The sequence below is a fragment of the Bos indicus x Bos taurus genome, chromosome 1 (genome assembly GCF_003369695.1).
Source record: "Bos indicus x Bos taurus breed Angus x Brahman F1 hybrid chromosome 1, Bos_hybrid_MaternalHap_v2.0, whole genome shotgun sequence".
Taxonomy (NCBI): domain Eukaryota; kingdom Metazoa; phylum Chordata; class Mammalia; order Artiodactyla; family Bovidae; genus Bos; species Bos indicus x Bos taurus.
Genome location: NC_040076.1, coordinates 20827697 through 20850679, shown reverse-complemented (window position 1 = coordinate 20850679; position 22983 = coordinate 20827697). Strand labels below are relative to the sequence as shown.

Here is a 22983-nt window from a genome sequence, read left to right as displayed (position 1 = left end):
GTCTGGCCTGGAGAATTCCATGGACTGTATAATCCATGGGGTCACAAAGAGTCGGACAGGACTGAGTGACTTTCACTTTCACTTTCCCCCTGCATTGGCAGGCCTGTTCCTATCCACCCCACCACCAGGGAAGTCCCTTCCTGTGCGCCTGAGACTCAATAAACATAACAGGAACCACACAGAAACACAGAATGTGAGGATATGAAGAGCCTCAGACATCCCATTTTAGGAATTCGGACACTTATTAAAAACCCAGAAAATCAAAGCCTCGCCCATAGGCATGGACTCAGGTATCGTCAAAGCCAGGCCTTCTGTGTCTGGTTGAGGGTTCCTTCTAGTAACAGTTGTTTCAGATGTCTTGAAATATACCCAAATAGGCTGTGATCAAGTAACTCCAAGATTAGGCTACAAGCAAATATGAACAACCACAAACGCAAGTGAATCGTGTAATCATACATCCAGTCATATACTTTTATACAAATGTATTTTTCTATATAATTCATCTAAATGTTTCAATTATATACAATTAAGTAAATCTTACATGCCAGGAAGGTGAGCTGTATTTTCACTCTGACTTGCTGAACTCCTAGGCACATCACTCCAACTATATACCTCTTAGAGTATTTATATGTACAACCTCTTGTAATTGTAACCTCCTTGAATTAAGAGACTACAAAGAAGAAGAACATGAGTCATTTAACTTCATTTCAAGATGATGCTTATTGTGTAGTTGTACTTAAAATAGAACCTCTATTTTAGTGAGTCTCCAGTCATTATAACCTTCTATTATGTGATGGTCCTTAAATTTGTGCAGGATCATGTTATACCAGATCAAATTTTAAACTGGTACAGTATACCTTTAAAAGTATATTTGGTTCATATATCATCTCCTCTCTATTTTTGTTGTTTTCCTCTTACTCTATTTTGATTTCAGAGAACCCAGATATATTTGTATGATTCACCAAATCTCCAATAATCTGCACTTTGAGTAAACTCATCCATCGTAGGAGGTGCCCTTTCAAAATTGCATTGACTTGCAACTATGTTTACCAAGCTTTGTTTGTAAATCATCACTAATGTTTTTAATAAGTTTTAATTTTTTATGAACTGTTTTTAGTGGCCATCTCGGATTTCAAATAATGCAGGGAGAACAAAGGAGATATGATGCAACTGTCAGGGCTAAAAAATAGCAAAGGTGTTTATCAAGGTTTGTCTAGATATAATCTCCAGCCAAATCATAAGACCATGAATCTTTTCAAAATGTTTATGAAATTATGTTCTCATTTAGTGTGCTCTACTTTTCTTCCTAGTGTAGCATTCATCCTACTTCACTGTGTTGGTTTTTTTCATTGTTAGTTTCTGGTAAGAGGCTTTTTGGGCTTCCCACATGGAAAGGCAATGGCACCCCACTCCAGTACTCTTGCCTGGAAAATCCCATGGACGGAGGAGCCTTGTGGGCTGCAGTCCATGGGGTCGCTAAGAGTCGGACACGAATGAACGACTTCACTTTCACTTTTCCCTTTCATGCATTGAAGAGGGAAATGGCAACCCACTCCAGTGTTCTTGCCTGGAGAATCCCAGGGACGGGGGAGCCTGGTGGGCTGCCGTCTATGGGGTCGCACAGAGTCGGACACGACTGAAGCGACTTAGCAGCAGCACCAGTAGCACCAAGTACTTTACAATTAGAAAACAAATTTTGTTGAGTTAATGAGGGGTACTCTGAGTAGTGGTAAAATAGCACCCATTTTATTTGTATATTCCTTGCGGCATAATGTTATTTGAGTAGTACCATATTTAGTAATTTAAAAAATGACATTTTTTTTTGTATTTTCTAAGACTTATTTCTTGAATTATCTAAAAGACTCTGAAAATATCTAGTGTGTTCAAAGAACAGGACTAGCTTTCAGACAGCAAGCCTGCCAATGTTAAAGCTTCTAAGACCCTTTATAGTATCAGGTGGGACATACATTCGAAAATAATGTAAGATCTTTCCAATATGTTTTGTTTACATTTATTTGTCTAAAAATAAAAATATATTTCACTACTATTTAATGTTTTTATATTAAAACCGTACTTCCCTGGTGGCTCAGATGGTAAAGAATCCGCCTACAATGCAGGAGACCTGAGTTCGATCCCTGAGTTGCAAAGACCTCCTGGAGAAGGGAACAGCTACTCACTCCAGTATTCTGGCCTGGAGCATTCCATGGACAGAGAAGCCTGGCAGGCTATAGTCCAAGGGGTTGCCAAGAGTCGGACGCAACTAAGTGACTTTTACATACTATTTAATGTTAGGATTGATAGGAGAATATGCATGTGATTTGCTACTAAACATAATATATTGTAAAGCACTCCATTTTTTTGACAAATGAAAGTATGCAATTCAAACAATTTGAATGTCACTATAAAGAACACCATCGGTACATACCCAGAATACCAGGATGACGCAAAATACTACATGGTGATGCGTTAATATGTTTTCTCCTCATTAACATAAATGAAGATGAGTAAATCATATATACTACATCTATATATATTTTAAGCTAACTTTTAGAGGTCACATGGTAAGAAAATTCTGAAAACCATAAGAAATGACAGATACATAGGGAAACCAAATGAAATTGAGGAACCTATGGTATAGGTAAAGTAAGAAGCCAACGACAATATGAGATTTCTCAACAAACTCTGGAAAATTCCACAAGTGGAATTGACAAGAGCTTGACTAGACTGTGAGTTTGCTATTGGGACAATTTATCGGACACGACTGAAGTGATTAAGCAGGCATTGGAAAACTAAGTGGGGCTAGAGAGAACCAGAGCCCAGTGAAGTACGGAGCTGAACGGTATTAACAACATCAGAAGGTAGAAGACAGGAGAGTCTTATCTTCAAATAGTGAGGGAAGATAATTGTGAATCTAGAATTGTATACCACTGAAACTTTAAAGAAGGACAAACTGATGATTTTTATAGACACAGATGGAGAGATTTTCATACCAGCAGACCTGCTCTACAGATAAACTGATTTCAAAGGAAGGTCTTAGATGTAGGAGGGAATGGGGAGCAATAAAATAGAAAATATCTCTGTAACTCTAAGCAAATTTATCACATTAGACAATCACATCATTTTATAATTGATAAGATAAAAACTAAGAGAAATATGCACGGAAAAATAAGAAATTTTAAGTTGGGAGATAACTAATTAGTATTAAGGCATTCTGAGTTCCTTTATTCAGGAGCAGCATAAGAAGATTGATGAACATTATTTTTTTAAGTGAAACTTGTTAAATTTTCTAAGAAAGCAGCTAATAGAATAGAAACCCAATATTTAAACACCAATATGTAGAGGGGAAAAAACTAGGATTTTAAATGAAATGATTTAACTAATTTAGTTTAACATACAAAATTATACATAATACTGACAGTAGAGGGCAGGGTATCCCTGATACTGTGTTGATAATTTCCTGAAATTGCAAGGCCTATCTAATGTTATCCCTGAAATCATATGTTTTATGTGTTAAGCCACATATTAGAGATTTTATGCTTAAAAACACTAATGACATAATTTATCTGTTAATTAAAAACAGAAATCCTGATATGACCTAGGTAATATTAGGATAGCTTCTAGATGTGAAAATGTTATATTTATTACCAATCTTTGGATTTAAGAAATCTATTGAATTTTGCTATTGCATTTTGAAGATCATTTCTTATCTCTTTGAAAATAATTTTGAAGTTTCTTGGTTAAAAATAGAAACAGAAAAAAGTGATTATAGAAAAAGATGGTGAGAGCTTTACTTTCTAGGGTTACAGATAATCCCTAAATGATGGCCAACATTGTTTCTGAGTGTGATCCTCTGGTTTTATGTTTTTCTATCCTAAAAGTAACTTTAAAAAGTCCTTTTGGATTCTGGATCCTACACAACATCTTTGTGATTTAGTGCAAAGCTTGGTTTTTATATCCTGTTGTAGCGAAGCACTGGGATGCTTGTTTCTTTCTGAATAGATTAGATTTTATGCTGCCTCCACCTTTATGTTAATTATGCTAATTGTCAACATATGTAGAATAACTGGACTTGTGCATTCTTGTAATTAGTCATTTATGATAGCCTAGGCAATTCTGTGGTAGCAAGTGACTTAAAATATCAGTGACTCACAGGAACAAAATAATACTTCTCGCTCATTCTGTGTGGTCTTGTGGGTTGGTTTCAGTGGTGTGTTACATTGTCTTCATCTGGACCCCAGGCTGATGGAGCAGCCCAATACCTGGAATATTCTGATCTTATAGCAAAATAGAAAAAAGACCCTGGTTAAGTTTTGGTGACTTTTAAATTTTCAATTTGCAAGAACCTGGTAAACTATATAGGGCCTTTAAAATATCAACTTGTAAATTTCACTTTACAAAATTCATATGACCAAGGCTAATACCAGTGGAGTAGGAGAGTATAATTCTTCCCAAGAGATGGACTACAAATATTTGTGAAAAGTAACACAATCTATTGTGAAAAATAATGCAATATTACAGTATTCTTATGCTACTTCTTAGAAATTTAGTCAAAATTTTAGTCATCTCATTTGTATAAACTGCCTATTAAACTAACTTGTGTTCTATAAATATCATTGTTTAGTTTTTTTAGTCACTGAGAATTCTAAAGGAAATGTTTAGGAATATAATATATTTAATACTTAGAAATGTTAGTCATTACTAATGGTAAGGAAAAAAATTTTAAAGATCCTAAAAAATAAAATGGTAATAGAATTATGGGTTTACTTTGCTTTCTCACAATGATGGACCAGCGTAATTTCTGAACTCTGGGTCTCTCCTTTCTGTTTCTGGTGAAAGGGATTCAGTTCAGTTCAGTCACTCAGTTGTGTCTGACTCTTTGTGACCCCGTGAACTGTAGCACTGCAGGCCTCCCTGTCCATTACCAACTTCCGGAGCTTACTCAGACTCATGTCCATTGAGTTGGTGATGCCATCCAACCATCTCATCCTCTGTCGTCCCCTACTCCTCCTGCCTTCAATCTCTACTGGCATCAGGGTCTTTTCAGATGAGTCAGTTCTTTCCATCTGGTGGCCAAAGTATTGGAGTTTCAGCTTCAGCATCAGTCCTTCCAATGAATATTCCAGATTGATTTCTTTTAGGATGGACTGGCTTGATCTCCTTGCAGTCAAAGGGACTGTCAAGAGTCTTCTCCAACACCACAATTCAAAAGCATTAATTCTTCAGTGCTCAGTTTTATTTATGGTCCAATTCTAACATCCATACATGACCACTGGAAAACCATAGCTTTGACTAGACAGACCTTTACTGGCAAAGTAATGTCTCTGCTTTTTAATATGCTAAGTTGGTCATTGTTTTTCTTCCAAGGAGCAAGCGTGTTTTAATTTCATGGCTGCAGTCACCATCTGCAGTGATTTTGAAGCCCAAGAAAATAAAGTCTGTCACTATTTCCATTGTTTCCCCATCTATTTGCCATGAAGTGATGGGACCAGATGCCATGATCTTAGTTTTCTGAATATTGAGTCTGAAGCCAACTTATTCACTCTTCTCTTTCACTTTCATCAGGAGGCTCTTTAGTTCTTTGCTTTCTGCCATAAGGGTGGTGTCATCTGCATATCTGAGGTCATTGATATTTACAGATTTGTAAAAAAAGGAAAACATTTAAAAAATATATTTTTTTCTTTGTAAAAACAGATTGCAAGTCTTAGAAGACTGCCTTAATGAATACAGTGTTTTATAAGATAACTTTATGGATTTTGTTTCATATAACTTTCACAATGACCCTCAAATGATAACAGATGATATGACTACTATTTTTTCAAAGAAGATTCAGATTTAGAAAGAGTTGGTTGAAGGTCAAATGACTGGCCCATAGTAATGTTAAGTCTGAAGCGTAAATTTTCTGACTTTTCATTCTCTTTCCCAGAGTTTGTAACTTCTCAGTTATTTTAGGAATATTATATCATCTTTACTCATTCTGTATTCATGGATGTGGCTCTCAAATTCTGGTGAAGATCTACTACTAAAAATTCAAACAACTGACTCAATCTGTTGATTAATTTTCATTGCTACATTATAAACACAAGAAAAACTAAATGCGATTGAAATACCTTTCCTCACAATTTTCGATTTTGAACAACTTATAATGGATGTAGCTATATTGCCCAACATCATTATACTTATGAGACAAATACACTAATAAGTTTGAAATTAAAAAATACACAGATTTGCTAAACTAAATATTGCCATATTTTAAAAAGGTCCCAGAGTCATCTCCTTCTATTTTTCCATTTTAGAAGGTGAGTACTGCCCAAATTTCAGATCCGCACATCTCTCCTAATATAATGTTGTTAAATCCATGTTTAACTACAGAGTAGGTACTACGTGTCTTATTTATGCTCTCAGGGCGTCCAAATCTTTCTACTCACAAAATCACAGTAAGTGACAATTCCTACTAACTGGTAAGATTTTTTAGAGCAGCACTGTACAGAGAGGGAAATGAATATTGGAAAATGAGTGAACCCACATTAAGGGAGTAGATCCGCATTTATATCAATTTATTGGTATATTATTGTATAGCAGTTTAGTTATTAAATACATAGACTTGAGTTTGAATCCTGCTTTCCCACATTCCAGGTAAACAACGGCCAGTGGACCCACCACCCATTTCTATAACATAACCACATTCACTGCTTGAAATATTGTCTCTGTGTGTTTTTGTACTATGCAACAGAGTTGAGTATCTGTGACAGAGACCTTGTGACTGGCAAGCACAATATTTACTCTCTGGTCCTTTAAGGGAAAGCTGGCTGACCTCTGTTCGAGAAGCATGATTTCGGCCGAGTTCCCTAAATTTCTGGGCCTCATTTTTCCAATTGTAAAATGTGAATAGCAGTCTACCAGGTTAGGTTTAGTGAGGACTAAATGAGTTACTCTGTATAAAAAGTTAGCATAGTCATAGCATGGGGGATAAGTGTATTATAAAGACTGATGAAACTAATCATATCCAGAAAATATAATATAGTCTATATTTCCTCTGCACTAAGGAGCTGGTGAAAATTCTTATGAGAGAATAAATCTCTGGTTATGTTTGGTCAAGGATGTGCATTCTTTGTGCGTTATTTCATTTCTGCTGAGTCTCTTTTCAGTGTCCCGTGTAATTCTAACCTCCTGCGAGCCTGTTTGGGACTGTCACTTCTTATAGCCGACCCTTCTTTATTATTTGTGGAAAATTCTCCATGTCTACATCTGGAATTGCTCAAAGGTCAGTGTAAGTACTGAGTCTTTATTAATGGTTTGTTCCGCTCCAAAATGCTTTCCAAAATGCCTGCAGCCAGGGACTTACAGCTCGTTCGAAGAGATAGTTTTCTGTTTTCAGGGATCTCACAGTTCATTCTATTTGTTTTCTCAGTGGAGAAGAGAAAGGTTTTATCCTTCTTGCTATGAGGCATGAAGATTTTCCTGAGTTAAAACAAGTTCTTTGTTGGGCAAAAGTATTTCAGTGCCGCATGTTTAAACATTCCAGATCGGAGCGCTCACTAGGAGTTTGCTGTTATGCAAGTGTATGTCTAACATTAGATGACCGGCAGGATATGTGAAGACTTGTTTTTTCAGCTTTGAGATTTACAATATTTTCTTAGCATATTGCTTTTCAGATTGCAAGTGAAATATGCAGAAATTCTAGGAAACTGAACAAATAAATATAAAAGAGTTTTAAAGAAATTTTAGAGATTTACTCAGTTCTTTCCCTCAGTTGTGACAATTTCTGCCATATATATGTGTGCATATATTCCTCCACATATAGAATGTCTGTAGTAAAATATCAGTGATCTGCTGTATCCTGTACCTTGTTTTACTTGATATAGTCCTATGCATAGTTTGCAATGTCATTAATTTTTTCAACACAGGATTGTAGTCTGTGGAAATACCATAATTTATTTAAACATGCTCATATTGGACACTGGAAGAGCGAGTAAATTGTTGCAACTTTTCTAGAGGGTAATTTATTAATATAATGTAAAATGTTAAATTTAAATACTCTTCGACATGAAAAATTACATTTCTTGGAATTTTCCCTAAGGGGACTAACTGGGCAAGCTCACTCAAATATGTGGACTAAAATGTTCATGTTAGAGTGTATGACAGTGAAAATAATTTTGCCATCTAAATGTCCATCAGAAGGCTGCATAAATAATTGTTGTGCATATATTCCAGTAAAATGCAATGTGGTTAAAAGTGAATGAGCTCATGTACATTAAAATTATTTATATTGTTTTAAGTGAGATAGAGCACATTTAAAATAGTTTGGCAGACCCTGGTTTGGTAAACACACCCATATATATGTATATAATGGGGATAATATACCTCACAATACCTACTGTAGTTATCTCTAATTTCTGGCATCATGGGTGACTGTTTCACTTCAAATTTTTCTTTGTGACATTTGACAGTGAGGAATATTTACTTTCCTTTTAGTGAAGTTTTCATTTATATAACACCCAAAGATCTTTGTAGTTATTACGTTTACAGTTCAAAATGCTAGGGAAATATTTTTAGGCAGGGGTGGTTGGACCCATAGACAGAGGGGGATATTAGGATCCCTCATAGAGGGTAGATGTCTTACAGCTAGAAGTATGTGTCTGGCTATTTCTTAATACTATTTCTCTAGAAAGTTGTTCCATCCATGAGATGAAAGAATGTGATACAGGAAGACTGAGTAGGAGACCTCAGGTTGCCATTAAGAAATACTGTAACCAGTAGAGAGGTTATATGACTTTTCCCACTTCTTACCATTTTTTATCATCCAGGTAAATAATGGGGCTAGGAAAGTGGACATAAGTACATAAGTAAATCATGTGGCTACTCAGAAGTAGTTTCATTCTGGATTCATCTATAGATAGCTTTTGGACTAATTAGAGTTTTAAAATTCAAACCAATCACCACACATCCTAAGTAAAAACTGCTAATTCTAATTCTATGGTTCCCCCATCCTCCCATCGCTCTCTGTCTATATATATGTGTGTGTCTATAATGTATGTGTGTCTCTCTATCTATATTTGCATATACATTTGACTTTCAGAAAGTTTGTGAAATTTATGTCGATATGCACTTCCACCTTCTAGCCATGTATCATGGTATTTAACCCATAATGTTGTAAGGAAAAATAGGATTTCATTGTTTTCCTTTGCATTTCTTTGATGACTAGTGTGGTTGAATATGGTTTACTATTTTTGGGACAAGTTTATTTAAAAATTCTTGTTACTATTCTTTGCCCTTTTTCCTTATTAGAGCAGAGGTTGGCAAGCTGTGGGCTATAGGCCAATTCAACCTCTACTTATTTTTGTTAATAAAGTTTCATTGAGACACAACAGGCCCATTCATTTCCTTAATTTCCTTATAATATATATGTTTTTCTTGCTACAACAGCAGGGGCAAGTAGTTTTGATAGGACTGTATGACCATCAAAAGCTAAAATGTTTAATCTCTGGCACTCTACAGAAAGAGTTTATGATTCCTTAGTCATATTTTAGAGGGCTAAGTTTTAAAAAAATGTTTAAAAAAATTAACTTGAATGAACTTTTATGGAGTAAGACTATTTATTCTTGTTTGAAATATTTCTTGCAAATAGTTTAGTGCATGTCTTTTTCGTGCTTGATCAAGCCCTGATGGTTTCTATCTCTGCTCCCTCTTTCTCTCAGACCCCCTGTGCATGGGGTGCTGGAATGATGATGAATATAGTGTCCTTTAACTTAGAAGGGCAAATACTATCCTGTTTATTATGAATGGTGGAGAGAATAATTTATTATCTGGGTCATCATTTTCTCATCCAAATGCTTAAAGCTCTCATTCTTGACCTAGATGTTAAGGAATATCCACTTCTGAGAATCACTTAGAATACTTCTATTTGTATTCAACCTTGATGTCCAAACTATGATAAAGCTTTGAAGTTGTAAGGAACTGCCTTATGTGGACTCCTTACTTATCTTAAAAAAAATAATACCTTATGTTCTATAGCATTTTAAATCTTTCCTGGATGTTTTTCTCTTACTTTCCTCCTATCTACTCACCTCTTTTCCTTTGTATTTCCTGCCCCACTTCTCAGTGTTTCCTGCTAGTGTCTTAGCTTTCTTCAAACATTTGTTTTCCATGTGGCATCACTAGTTTTGAGGGACTTTTTTTTTTTTAAATTAAGAGCTAATTATATTGTCATATATCTTTCTTGTATGGCTTCTCAGGTGGTGCTAATGGTAAAGAATCTGCCTGTTGACGCAGGAGACAGCATAGATGCTGGTTCAATCCCTGGGTTGCAAAGATTCCCTGGAGGAGGGCATGGCAACCCACTTCAGTATTCTTGCCTGGAGAATCCTATGGACAGAGGGGCCTGGTGGGCAACAGTCCATAGAGTTGCAAAGAGTCGGACATGACTGAAGCGACTTAGCATTCACACACACACGTTTCTTGTATGGCATATTAGTCAATCCGTTGTTGTTGTTGCTTAATCACTAAGTCATGTCTGAGTCTTGTAACCCCGTGGACTGTAGCCCACCAGGCTACTCTGTCCATGGGACTTCTCAGGCAAGAATACTGGAGTGGGTTGCCATTTCCTTTTGCAGGGGATCTTCCCAACCCAGGGATCAAATCTGTGTCACCAGCATTGGCAGGCAGATTTTTTACCACTGAACCACCAGGGAAGCCCATATTAGTCAATAGGTATTTTCAAAATTGAAGAAATGGATCAAATTCCTACTTTCCATTTACATTTATTATATGATACAATTATTTTATTTGACAAATATTTCTCCATCAAAGTGGTCAAATAACATTACTATGACTTATCTATGTTTCCATGTTTATCTCAACATTAAAAGTACTGGAAGCTAGAAGTGACTAGCCCCCACAATACTCAGTCTTACTCTTCTTCCTAAACACATTCAAAGGTTTCCCAGACTCTCTTGCCAGGAGAGCACTGCCGTGTGTCACTTCAAGTCTGAGGCATTTAAGTGTGATTGTAAGTTCCTCTTGACTTGGCAGCCTTGAGAGCTGCAGATTGAGATGGCCAGGGGAAAGACAGATGGATCACAGATAGCCTGGTTCCTCGAGTGACTTGATGAAGGAGAGTTTTCTTGTAATATATACACTTTCTGTGAACAAGAAATTAACCTGTGTTATGACAGATTAGATTCTTCAGTTATTGTGCTACCACAGTTTAACCTCAGCTGATCTCACTAATACAGAAATTAGCTTTAGAAATGAAGACTGTACTGTAAGAAAAAAATTGATATGTACAGGACAGGCAGTGAGAAAAATGAGGCTGGAGGAGACAGAGAAGAAAACGAATGTTGTGTGGCAGTAAAACATTTGGTGAAGCTCTTGCATGTCACAACTTGAAAGGCAGATTATATACCTATGTAACTATTCCTAGGGAAGAGGTAGAAAACAGATCCACAGCAGTGTATGCTAACTGCCATTTGCTGTGCTTGGCAAGCTATTTCAAACATAAAGATGAACCCAGGAAAGAACTGACGGGTTCAGAAGCAGAAATGAAGATATAAAGAGGGTATAGAAATGGGGATTCCCATAGTATTGGAAAAGTCAACTGCTTCTAGACCCAAACTATACTCAAAGAAATTTTATGGAGGCTTTAAGTAACAGATAGTCAACGAAAACTTTCTTTTGATTATAGGACTTATGATCTCCCAGCTGGTGCAGTGGTAAATAATCTGCCTGCCAATGCAGGAGACACAGGAGAGTCAGGTTTGATCCCTAGGTCAGGAAGATGCTCTGGAGGAGGAAATGGCAACTCACTCCAGTATTCTTGCCTGGGAAATTCCGGGACAGAGGAGCCTGGTGGTCTGCAGTCCACGGGGTCACAGTCAGACATGACGGAGCACACATGTGCAAGGACAGAGAAAGTGTTAAAAATGTTAAATGAGGTCTTCCACCTGTTATTACAGATAAACTTCAGAGAGCCACCATCAAATTGAGAGAAAAAGACAGGCAGTGAAGAAAACAAAGGGCTACTGGAGATTTGAGAACTAGGTATTTAAAAGCATGGGTGTGGTTACTGGCATGTGGAGCTGATGAGACAAATAGAGAAGAAGCCTCTTAAGTATTTGAGAGAAGTGTACTGCCAAAGAAACCACAAACCTGGACTGAAGGCGCCTTTGACTGGAGAAGCTGAAAATGGCCTTTGTGCTCAGAAGCTTAAGTGAATAAGGAACCTGAGGAGGCTGCTCTTCAGCCCCGAGACTTATTTCCAGATACAATCAAAGAAGGCAATGGGGAGAAAAAGAACTGCCATAGGGTGGCACATACAGGTAGGGAATCTTCTCTGAGTGTGCACGGCAGGACTTTGGGGTTTATATGAGCTGCTGATTATGCCTGATTTGTGTGTGTGTGTGTGAATCACTCAGTTGTGTCTGACTCTTTGTGACACCATGAACTGTAGCCCTCCAGGCTCTTCTGTCCATGGGATTCTCCAGGCAAGAATACTGGAGTGGGTTGCCATTTCTTTCTCCAGGGGATCTTCCCGACCCAGGGATTGAACGCAGGTCTCTTGCATTGCAGGCAGATTCTTTACCATCTGAGCCAGCAGTAATTGTCTTCTTTCTAAAAGTGAGTATATTGTAATTACTCTGGTTCTGTCATGTCTTTGTTTATTGAGAAAGAAGGAGGGAAAGAAATTGAGAGAGAGACAGAGAGAGTGTGTGTATATAGAGACAGGAAATTTGGCTTCTAAATTCATAAGTCTCCAGACCAAGAGAAGCCACATCTGGGCTTGGTAAGGACTATTAACTTTCCCTGGACATACTGGACTTTGAGATTCTGGCGTTGACCGATTGAGATTTAGGCTGTCTCCATACGAGTTACTGGATATGTGTTATATGTGGCAAGAAGAAGAAGCTGAATAATTAGTGAACAGAAGATGATAGAGTTTACTAGACTTCACTATAGTTGACTCTTTCCACTTTGCTTGAAAATTTCCTAATATCCCTTGAAGTTTATGTTGGGGACATAACTTGCCAATGAACTGTAAACAGAGATGAAGCACTTCTCTTAAGAGCAGCTGTGGGTTTCTGTGCTCTGTCTTCCTTTGCTGTGGCCAATGCCGAAGCATCACAAGGTGTGGCATGAGACAGTAAAATCTCTTGTTAGTCCAGGTCCTAACAACCTATCCAGAGGAGAAAGTTTTGTTCATGCATATGGGCAAGAAGTGACATATATTGTTGTGCTAAGCCATTGAGATTTGGAGTTAATGATTTTTTAAGATCAAATTTATAAAAGGTTTACCAATTGGAAAAGCTCAGGTGGGCTACTATTATTATTATTTTTCAGTAAACATTGTAGGGAACCACTTAAATAAGAAACCAAAGCTGCTCACAATAAAGACTATCTACTATAGGCATCTACCTAGGTCAGGAAGATGCTCTGGAGGAGGAAATGGCAACTCACTCCAGTATTCTTGCCTGGGAAATTCCGGGACAGAGGAGCCTGGTGGTCTCCTCTGGAGAATGCTGAGAAGTCCTGTTTGCAAATTCTGCTCTCCTAAAACTGACTCTCATGCCCCCAAAATTGTTCCGAGAGGTAAATTATCTGATTCTAATCACATTTTAACATTTTGACCATCTCAAAAGACTGATTAAAGTTGTATGTATTTTCTTTCTGGTAAATAACATTGGTTTTTATCTATAATTATGGAGGCAATGGCACCCCACTCCAGTACTCTTGCCTGGAAAGTCCCATGGACTGAGGAGCCTGGTGGGCTGCAGTCCATGGGGTCTCGAAGAGTCGGACACAACTTAGCGACTTCCCTTTCACTTTTCACTTTCATGCATTGGAGAAGGAAATGGCAACCCACTCCAGTGTTCTTGCCTGGAGAATCTCAAGGACAGTAGAGCCTGGTGGGCTGCCATCTATGGGGTTGCACAGAGTCGGACACGACTGAAGCGACTTAGCAGCAGCAGCAGGGACAGGAAGAAAACTCCTTAAAATTCCCAGGTGGCTCTATTGGTAAAGAACCCACCTGCAATGCAGGAGACATAAAGAGATGTCAGTTCAATCTTGGGTTGGGCACATCCCATTGAAAAGGGAATGGCAACCCATTCCAGCATTTTTGCCTGGAAAATCCCATGGACAGAGGGCCTGGAGGGCTACAGTCCACGGGCTCGCAAAGAGTCAAAAAGGACTACATCGACTTAGCACAAGGCACTTAGCACAGAAAGCTACAAAGTATCTGATTCAATTAGGCTGGTCTCATTTTTAAGTTACTTTTACCTGAGGACATCAGAGTAACTTGTTAAATATTTTATAGAAATCTGAACAAACAACAGTGTTTACATTAGAGAAATAAAGCATTGACTTATTTAAAAAGTTCAAAGACTGTAAATCTGCAGTTAACACTAGCATAAATTAGGCACGGTTTAATGTGCGATAAGTCAAGAACCTCTGTCCAACACACACCAGAATATTTATTTTTCTGCTTTTAATTATTGGCAGAAAATAAGGTTCATAAACCTTAATGAAAAATGAAATTTCATAGGAAAGGTAAATTAGAGTGCTAAAAATGGATAGTATATCATTGAACGAGAACTTGGGAAACTGAAACAGTGTTATAGGAACTAAGAAGATTTCAACAGATAGAACTGCATCATGCTACTTAGGAAATACACATCCATCAGTTTTGTTTACATAAATGATTATTTCTAACTATATTGTATATAGTGGAGATGGCTAAATTTCCATACTTGCAAATTAAGATTTGCACATGAAATTGCCTAAAAGGTAGCCATCCCCCCAAGCTTTTTAGTTTAATTTGCTTATGTTGACTCTTATTTTCTTGTTTAATGTTGACGCTTTCTTTAGAGTAGTCTGTCTTTCATCTCCCTCTCAAGCAGGCTCAGATCTTGTACTCGACCCGCCCATAAATGTAAGACAGATGGAAATAAATAACCCACTAGAAAATTCACTTGACATGAGTACTGCATTTTATGTCTTAGAGGACTGGAAATGGGTCTGACTTTGAAGTCATTGAAGGGGTATATGACACTTAGAGAAAACAAATCTTTCTTTTTTTTAATTGAGTTGAAGCTCTCTGGCCTTCAAATGCAGGCACTAGTAAATTCTTTGACACTGCATATGCAAGGTTGATGTTCCATTTATAAGAAAAAAATGTTCACTACAATTGGATAATATGGTTCTCTTCTGGCCAGAGAGACTTTCTAAAGCATACTTCAAGTAGGAAAAAGAAAAGTGAGTATCATTCATTTTTAGGAGTAGGTTTGTATTGCTGTTTAGCAATTTGAATTTATTAATGGCTTTATAAATCCAATATCCATGCTAATAAAGATTTTTGTAACAGATGAAAGCATTATTTTTTATTACATGAATTACATTAATTGTAAGTCCTGTGTATATATTTCCTAGTATGGTGGAATGCTTTTTTCCTTTTCATGACATCCCACAAATTCTCAGTGTAATAATATTGCATTAAGAGTAATCCTTTGTTGAGATGATTTAAATGAATTTCTTTGCTATAGTAATAATTAAGGCTTAGTGATCCACAGTTTTTAAGTCACTGAAAACAAAAGCAAAATTATATTGGAATTTGGGACAAATATTCCACCAGTACTTGTTACCCTAAAACTTGAAATTAAAGCAACTGATATCAATAATTAGTGAATTTACTAAAGAAACACCCTGTGGAGCTAATTTTAGGTAAATGATAAAGAGCAAAGCAGGCAGATTCTTAGTACAGTAAATTTTCAAGATACTGATATTAACCCTTTTTACATTCATCATTGCTGCTTACTTGAGCATTTTTAGGCAGATAATTCATCTGCATCTTTACATGTTTAATGAAGAACATCTCTGTGTTTTTGGTGAAATGCTTGAGATAGTTTCACTTGGAGGGTTATTTTATTCATGCTCTAAAACCCAAATAGAGCCTGTTAACTGATTAAAATGAATATTAGAAGCATAAAGACAGATAAAAACTTTTCTCTCTGTGTCTCTCTCAATGAAATCTTTCTGTTTAACAGAAATAAGCAAAAGTAACTTGCTGACTTCTATTTAGAAACACTATAAAAATTCAAATAAGAGAATCAAATGCCAGTTATGCCTTTGACTGTGAGTAGTTTCTGGAACAATTAATGGAAAAGATGATCTGGTTTAATAGATTACTTGAGAGGCTCAGAGTATATCACTTATGAATTTTTATGTATCTTACATAAATGAGAAATGCTAACATGGAAGTAGTTCAAAGATGTTTTCTTACCTTGGAATTCTACACCTGTAACTTATTTGAATCACCTGCAGTCTGTTCTTCCTGCTTTTAGATAATGCCATGAGGTAATTGCTCCTGCTGCTAGAATATTTTTTTTAAATGTATTTTAAATTGTTTTAGAAACTGAATTTATAATAACACCTTCACATGTTCAAAACCAAGTGCAGGACTGTGATACATCCTTAAGAGGCAGCAGAGTTTTCATAAAAATAATTAAAGAACCAGCAAATTATAAGTGGGAAGAATATCTTGGAGATATTTCAATTACTTAATATTATTTTATTTATTTATTTTTTATGTTGCCAGGTGTCACTGAAGGGTGCTGAGGAGATTTAGGTTGAACACTGAAGAAATATTTCTGATTAAGAAAAGGATTATAAGCAGAGTGGCCATTCTCACTCTTCTGTGATACAGATACTTAGTAGAGGCAGTGGTGATATTAATGATACCTATCCAATGATTGCTATGTGCTAAAGTGTGTGTTAGTTACTCAGTCGTGTCTGATTCTTTGTGACCACATGGACTGTAGCCTGCCAGGCTCCTCTGTCCATGGGATTCTCTAGGCAAGAATACTGGAATGAGTTGCCATTTCCTTCTCCAGGGGATCTTCCCAACCCAGATATCGAACCTGGGTCTCCTGCATTGCAGGCAGATTCCTTAGCATCTGAGCCACCAAGGAAGCACTGTGCTAAACATATTCCAATAATTCACATTTAATTCAGTCCTTTACAGTCTTGAACTTCATTTTATTCTCACGTTGCAGAAAAAGAAAAGCAAATCTTAGAGACGTTCACAAATCTAGAATCACAAACCTAGCGGATTATGGAGCTGAGACTAGAGCAGTCAAACTATTAAAAATTGCTTACGTTCTCTGGGTCTTAGATTTTTTCTGTGTGTTAATAGAATGAAGATAAGAAGACCCATCTCATAATGTTTGTAGTAGAAGATGAGGTAATAGGCAAAAGCACCCAGCTCATGTTTAATGCATGTTATTTATCCTCTTTGATTAAGGAGGATTAAACATTACTGCTCAAACTCTGTCAAATATAACATTGCATTTAAATTATGTTTATATCCCATTAACTAAGCTATAAGCTCTGGGAGAACTTGGCTGGAACCATGTTTTATTCCTTCCATAGCCCCTTGTCTTATACCAGCACGTGTCCTAGGACTTAGAAAGTACCTGTGTTGCCTCTGAAAAATTAATGAAAGGTAGGGCAAGACACCGTATCCATCTACTGCAGTTTGGAAGGCACCTGGACACCATGGGTCAGATTTTAAAATATGCTTGCAGTTTGACTCAGCAACTTAATTTCTAAAAATTTATCTTAAGGAGACATTGAGATTTTTGTACCAAGATATATTTTCAATTATAATCATTAAGACATTGTCTTCAATAGGGACAAGTTAGAAACATCCTAATCGCCGATTTAAAAGTTGTGTAACAGGCATACAATGGAATAGTGTGTAGCCATTAGACATGATGTAAAGATGCACTTATTAGTGGTGAGAAAGTCTCATGATATGTTTGCTGGCAGGTGTAAAAAGTTGGTTATGCAACTATATGATCTTTTTTCTGTAACATACATACAACATTTGTGTTTGCTAAACCTTCCACCCCAAACTAATTACAGTTTTGCTTTCCTAGAAATGGAATCTTAAACCAGTGGATCAGGGATTGCTTAATCAGTGTTTTGCTTTGGCTGATAGACTCCTGCCATCCTGCAAAGGAAAGTAACTTTACAATAAACAACTTGCTTTTTTGCCTGATATAACTTCCTCATTCCCTCGTCTTTTTGTCTTTCATTTTGTACAGCTCCTCAGCATTCTTTCCTTAGCTACTAGATTGGATGCTGCTCAATTCCAATCAATTTTCCCTCAAATAAAATTTTACTATGCCCTCAATCTTTTGACAATACATGTGCATGCACATATACATATTGTAAAAGTACATGAGAAATTGAGAATAGGTATGTCTGGGTAAAAGATCATAGTCTATCTTTATTTCTCCATGTTTTTCTTTATTCTTAGGAATTATTTTAAAGAAAGCACTTTTTTAATATTTGAGAAAATATGTTATTTTAAAAAATGAGTGGCAACGTTTTCAATAGTGACTTTTGACACTGAACCTCAGGCAGCAGACATGTTTCAGATTTTTAGAATCTTGAGAAAATCACATTTGAAAAAAAAATTGCTCACTATTATGGGATGATTAAAAATAACAATATTGTAAAGTTTAAAATAAAATAAAATTTAAAAAAATAAATAAAAAATAAAAATAACAATGCCTTTTAGGCTAGTGACCTCTTTTTCATTTCTTTATAAACAACTAAACATAGAAGCCTTTCAGTACTTTCTCAGTTTGCTTCTTTTCTATCCTTCATGCTTACATGACAAGGGCAGATATATAGAATTTGGACTCACTGAGATGAGATTTGACTCACTGAGATTTGAAGTTTAATGATAGGGAAAGCTGCGATATATGTTTGGAAAATTCTCAGATAAAACAACAGAACCCCAAGGCAATTCGTTCTGAAATTTAAAGATATGAGGACACATTAATATGAAATGGACAGATTTATTTCTGACTGTTTCAGAGAAATATCGACAGTGGAACACTTGGTTCTAAGCAGCTTGGCTGCAAGCCTGTGTAGAAAGGAGTTGTGTAATTCAAAGTGAAAACACTTCCATGTTCCATCTGTGAGGAGAGTGGAGCCTTGACAACTATCATTTGTCAGAGTGGACACAATGAGAAACAGAAGGACAGACTCAAGAAGAGGGGCAGTAAATATGTAAAAGTACACCTATGGTATAAGAATATATGGGGAAATGTCATTCCAGAAATCAAAAGTGGGATCAGAATATGGGGTTTCAGGGAAACTGGCCTCCTGGGATTCTTATCGAATAATTTTTAAACATTCACTGTTTAATTGTATGAGTTTTTAGTGATTATAGATGTATCTCCAATAGCAAAGTTTAGAGCAAGATGGAAATCAATTGCCCTGCCCCTTATCCTTAAAGGAATTTCTTCCCTTTATTGCTTATTATGATCTTTGTAGTTGAGGATTCCAAAATGAAGTGGAGCAACTAGAACACAGAATAACTGTGAATATGACTTGGGAGAATTGTGCAATGGTGGTGGTTATCTTCTAGATAATTCCATTTTTCTTGTCAAAAACTATAATTGCCATTTTTATAAAGTATTTTTCTCACAGAGAAACTTTCTATATGAGGAATAAAAGAAACTTAGTTTTGAGTACTTGACCTGTGGGCTTCAATACTGGGGATCACCTGGTCTCTTTTATTATGTGTAAGAAGTGAGATTTGGCCTACAGCAGGGTCTGTAATTATTCAGCTCCTCCAAAAGTAGCTCCTGACTTTGATTTTGCAAAACACATTAATATTAATTTTGTCACTTGAATATTTGCTTTTAATATTACAGAATCCACATGCTTGGTCGAGGCCAACATATGCTGTTTATTATGCAGGTTTGTCTGTTCCTGATGATGTAGTACATAAATCAAATCTAAATTAAGCCAACACCACTTCTCCTCTATGCCGTGATATTTGGGGATGAGACTGTTGGCCAAGGAATCATGAGGAAGAGTAAGACACTTTTGTATATTGTGAGATATTTTCATTGCTGCCAATAGGAACACCATCACCAATCAAGAACTTGAAATAGTATCGCTATGAGTATTCCCATATATGAAGTTCATTTGCTTAACTTTTGAAATCTTTTCAGTAGTTGCATATGAACAAGAAGCATGGAATTCAAGAAATTAAGTTAACATAGTAAGGCTAAGGTTTCACTTTTATTTGGTTGGTCTTAAAATCTGGGATACAAGAATATATTAGTAAAATACATGTTTTAAAAGATTTGGAGGCTATTGTAATTATTCTTTGGTGTTCAGGGGAATAAAATGTTTCTTACAATAAAATTCAGATAGATGTTAGGGCTTATATAAAAATGGTTGATTAACTCCAGAACTGAAGAAATACAGAGAGACACCTTTGTTAGCGGTTTCTTAAGTTGTCTTTGTAATCAAATCGCACATTTTTATGTTGAGCTGTTTTGGAGTGAAGTGGACTTTTGGTGGCAATTTCTCATGCTTCCATATTCTTTATTCAATGTAGAAATATTTCTCAAGGTCATAAATGCAAAATACTGTTCATTGGAGACCTCAGACCTGATTTCAAGACTGTCATTCTCTGAACTGAAAGACAGATGTATTGGCACAACCCACTTGTCTGATGGGCCAGCTTAGTTCAAATATTACATTTTCCAGAAAGTTTTCCTCTATTATTTTGTTTGTTCAGTTGTTTTTTTTCTCTTTCCTGAGCTTAAAATTCTTTTTAAGCTTTTATTTTTAAGGTTTGGTTAAAAAGAACAGATTCATCAAGTTACCTAAAAGTAGAAATGAGATGCTTATAAGAATTTTTACCTAGAAATGACATCTTCTCAGAAATATATTAGGCATTCTGACTCCTTCTCCAACTTGCCCTGAGCCTTAGTGTTTTCTCTACCTGGCATTTCTGTCTCTGACTAGCATGAACTCAGTGACCTGTTTCCCATCTTCTTTATAGCCTCTCTTTCTGCTCCTGCCTTTACTGCTGGGCTTCTGTTTTTAATTCCCAGTGTTAAGACTGGTCACTTTACTTCCATGTCAATTCACCTGGAGGAGTCTCAGAGAGCCTATGGAAGGCTTCACCACAGTTGTCCTGTGCCTTTCCCTCATTGCTGATGCTTAGGTTGTTGTTGTTCAGTCAGTCATATCTGACTCTTTGGGACCATGTGGACTGCAGCACGCCAGGCCTCCCTGTCCTTCACCATCTCCCAAAGTCTCCCCAAGTTAATGTCCATTGCATTGGTAATGCCATCCAGCCATCTAATCCTCTGACACCCTCTTCTCCTTCTGCCCTCAATCTTTCCCAGCATCTGAGACTTTTCCAGTGAGTCAGCTCTTCGTATCAGATGACCAAAATACTAGAGTTTCAGTTTCAGCATCAGTCCTTCCAACTAGTATTCAGGATTGATTTCCCTTAAGATTGACTGGTTTGACCTCCTTGCTGTCCAAAGGATTCTCAGGAGTCTTCTCCAGTACCACAGTTTGAAGGCATCAATTCTTTGGTGCTCTGCCTCCTTTACAGTCCAGCTCTCACAACTGTATGTGACCATTGGGAAGATCACAGCTTTGACTGTATGGACCATTGTTGCCAGAGTAATGTCTCTGCTTTTCAACACACTGTATGGGTTTGTCATTGCTTTCCTGCCAAGAAGCAATTGTCGTCTGATTTCATGGTTGCAGTCATCATCCACAGGGATTTTAGAGCCCAAGAAGAGGAAATCTGTCAAGGCTTCCACCTTTTCCCCCTCCATTTGCCATGAAAGTAATGGGGCCAGAGATGCCATGACTTTAGTTTCTTTTAATATTTAGTTTAAGCCAGCTCTTTCACTCTCCTCCTTCACCCTCATCAAGGGGCTGTTAGATCCTCTTTGCTTTCTGCCATTAGAGTGCTATGATCCACATATCTGAGGTTGTTGAAGTTTCTCCCACCTGCCATGATTCCAGCTTGTAATTCATCCAGCATGGCATTTCATTTCTCATGATGTGCTCAGCATATAGATTAAACAAACAGGGTGACAGCAGATAGCCCTGTTGTATTCCTTTTTCAATTTAGAACCAATCAGTTGTTCTATACAGGATTCTAACTGTTGCTTCTTGACTCGCATACAGGTTTCTCAGGAGATGGGTAAGATGGTCATGTAAGCATCTCTAACTAGAGAAAAAAAATTGTAAGAGAAGCAAGGTCATAAAGCACATTTGGATATTCTATGAATGCCTAATATGTGAAAAGTAAATATTTTGTTTATACATATCCAAATGCATTTGTTTACATTTGCTTTTATTTTGTGTATATATACTAAAAAAACTGCCCAGGATCTCTGTTTCTGCTAAAGATTGTCAAAAAGCTGGAGAAAGAGCATAATGATTAGTCAAAATGGACTTTACAATGGGGATAAAATGCTACTATTCTTTGAAACAAATAAAATTATTTCTGCTTGAATAACTGGTAAGAGACTTAAAATAGCAGAAGCCTTTATGTTATTAAAATAAGGAGAATTGATTCAATGAATTCCATTAAATCCTCATCATACTGACATCTCCGTATTTGATATTACTCACCACTTTTCTCCTCTGGACACTTCCTTCTTCCTTGGTTTATAAAATGTCACTCTGTCCCATTTCTCTTCTGATCTTTCTAACTATTTATTCTCAGATTCTTCTGTTGGAGTCTTTTTTCCCACTCTCCAAAAATTTCTGTCATTCAGGCTATTGTTTTTGATATGTTCTCAATTATACAACCATCCTAACCATCATCCTTCTTTCTAATGGGATGACTGATCATCTGTAATCACAAAATCTATGTTTCTATCTTCAGCTTCTATACTACTAAGTTTCAATTTACAGGACACTTCTAGCTGACTACTTACAGGCATAGGCAATTGTTTTGCCAAACTGAACTCTTTGTCTCCACCCATCACCCCGACATTACTTCTGACTTTTGTACTTTTTATGTCAGTGAGCATTTCCAACTAGCCATTAAGTCAGAAAGAGTGAATTGTCCATTTCTCTCATAACTCCCAGAATGAATCTGTAATCCTTTTAAGCTTACTTACTGGTGTCATAGTTTAAAATTTC

At 36.7% G+C, this 22983-nt stretch overlaps 1 long non-coding RNA gene across 1 annotated transcript in view; it reads left to right on the top strand.

Annotated features, from left to right (window-relative positions):
* Positions 1-7141: 7141 nt before the first annotated feature.
* LOC113895402 overlaps positions 7142-22983 on the top strand; it is a 675663-nt gene continuing 659821 nt past the window's right edge. The window contains exon 1 of the long non-coding RNA XR_003511837.1: positions 7142-7261. This is a non-coding gene — a long non-coding RNA (uncharacterized LOC113895402). The remainder of the gene's footprint in view (positions 7262-22983) is intronic.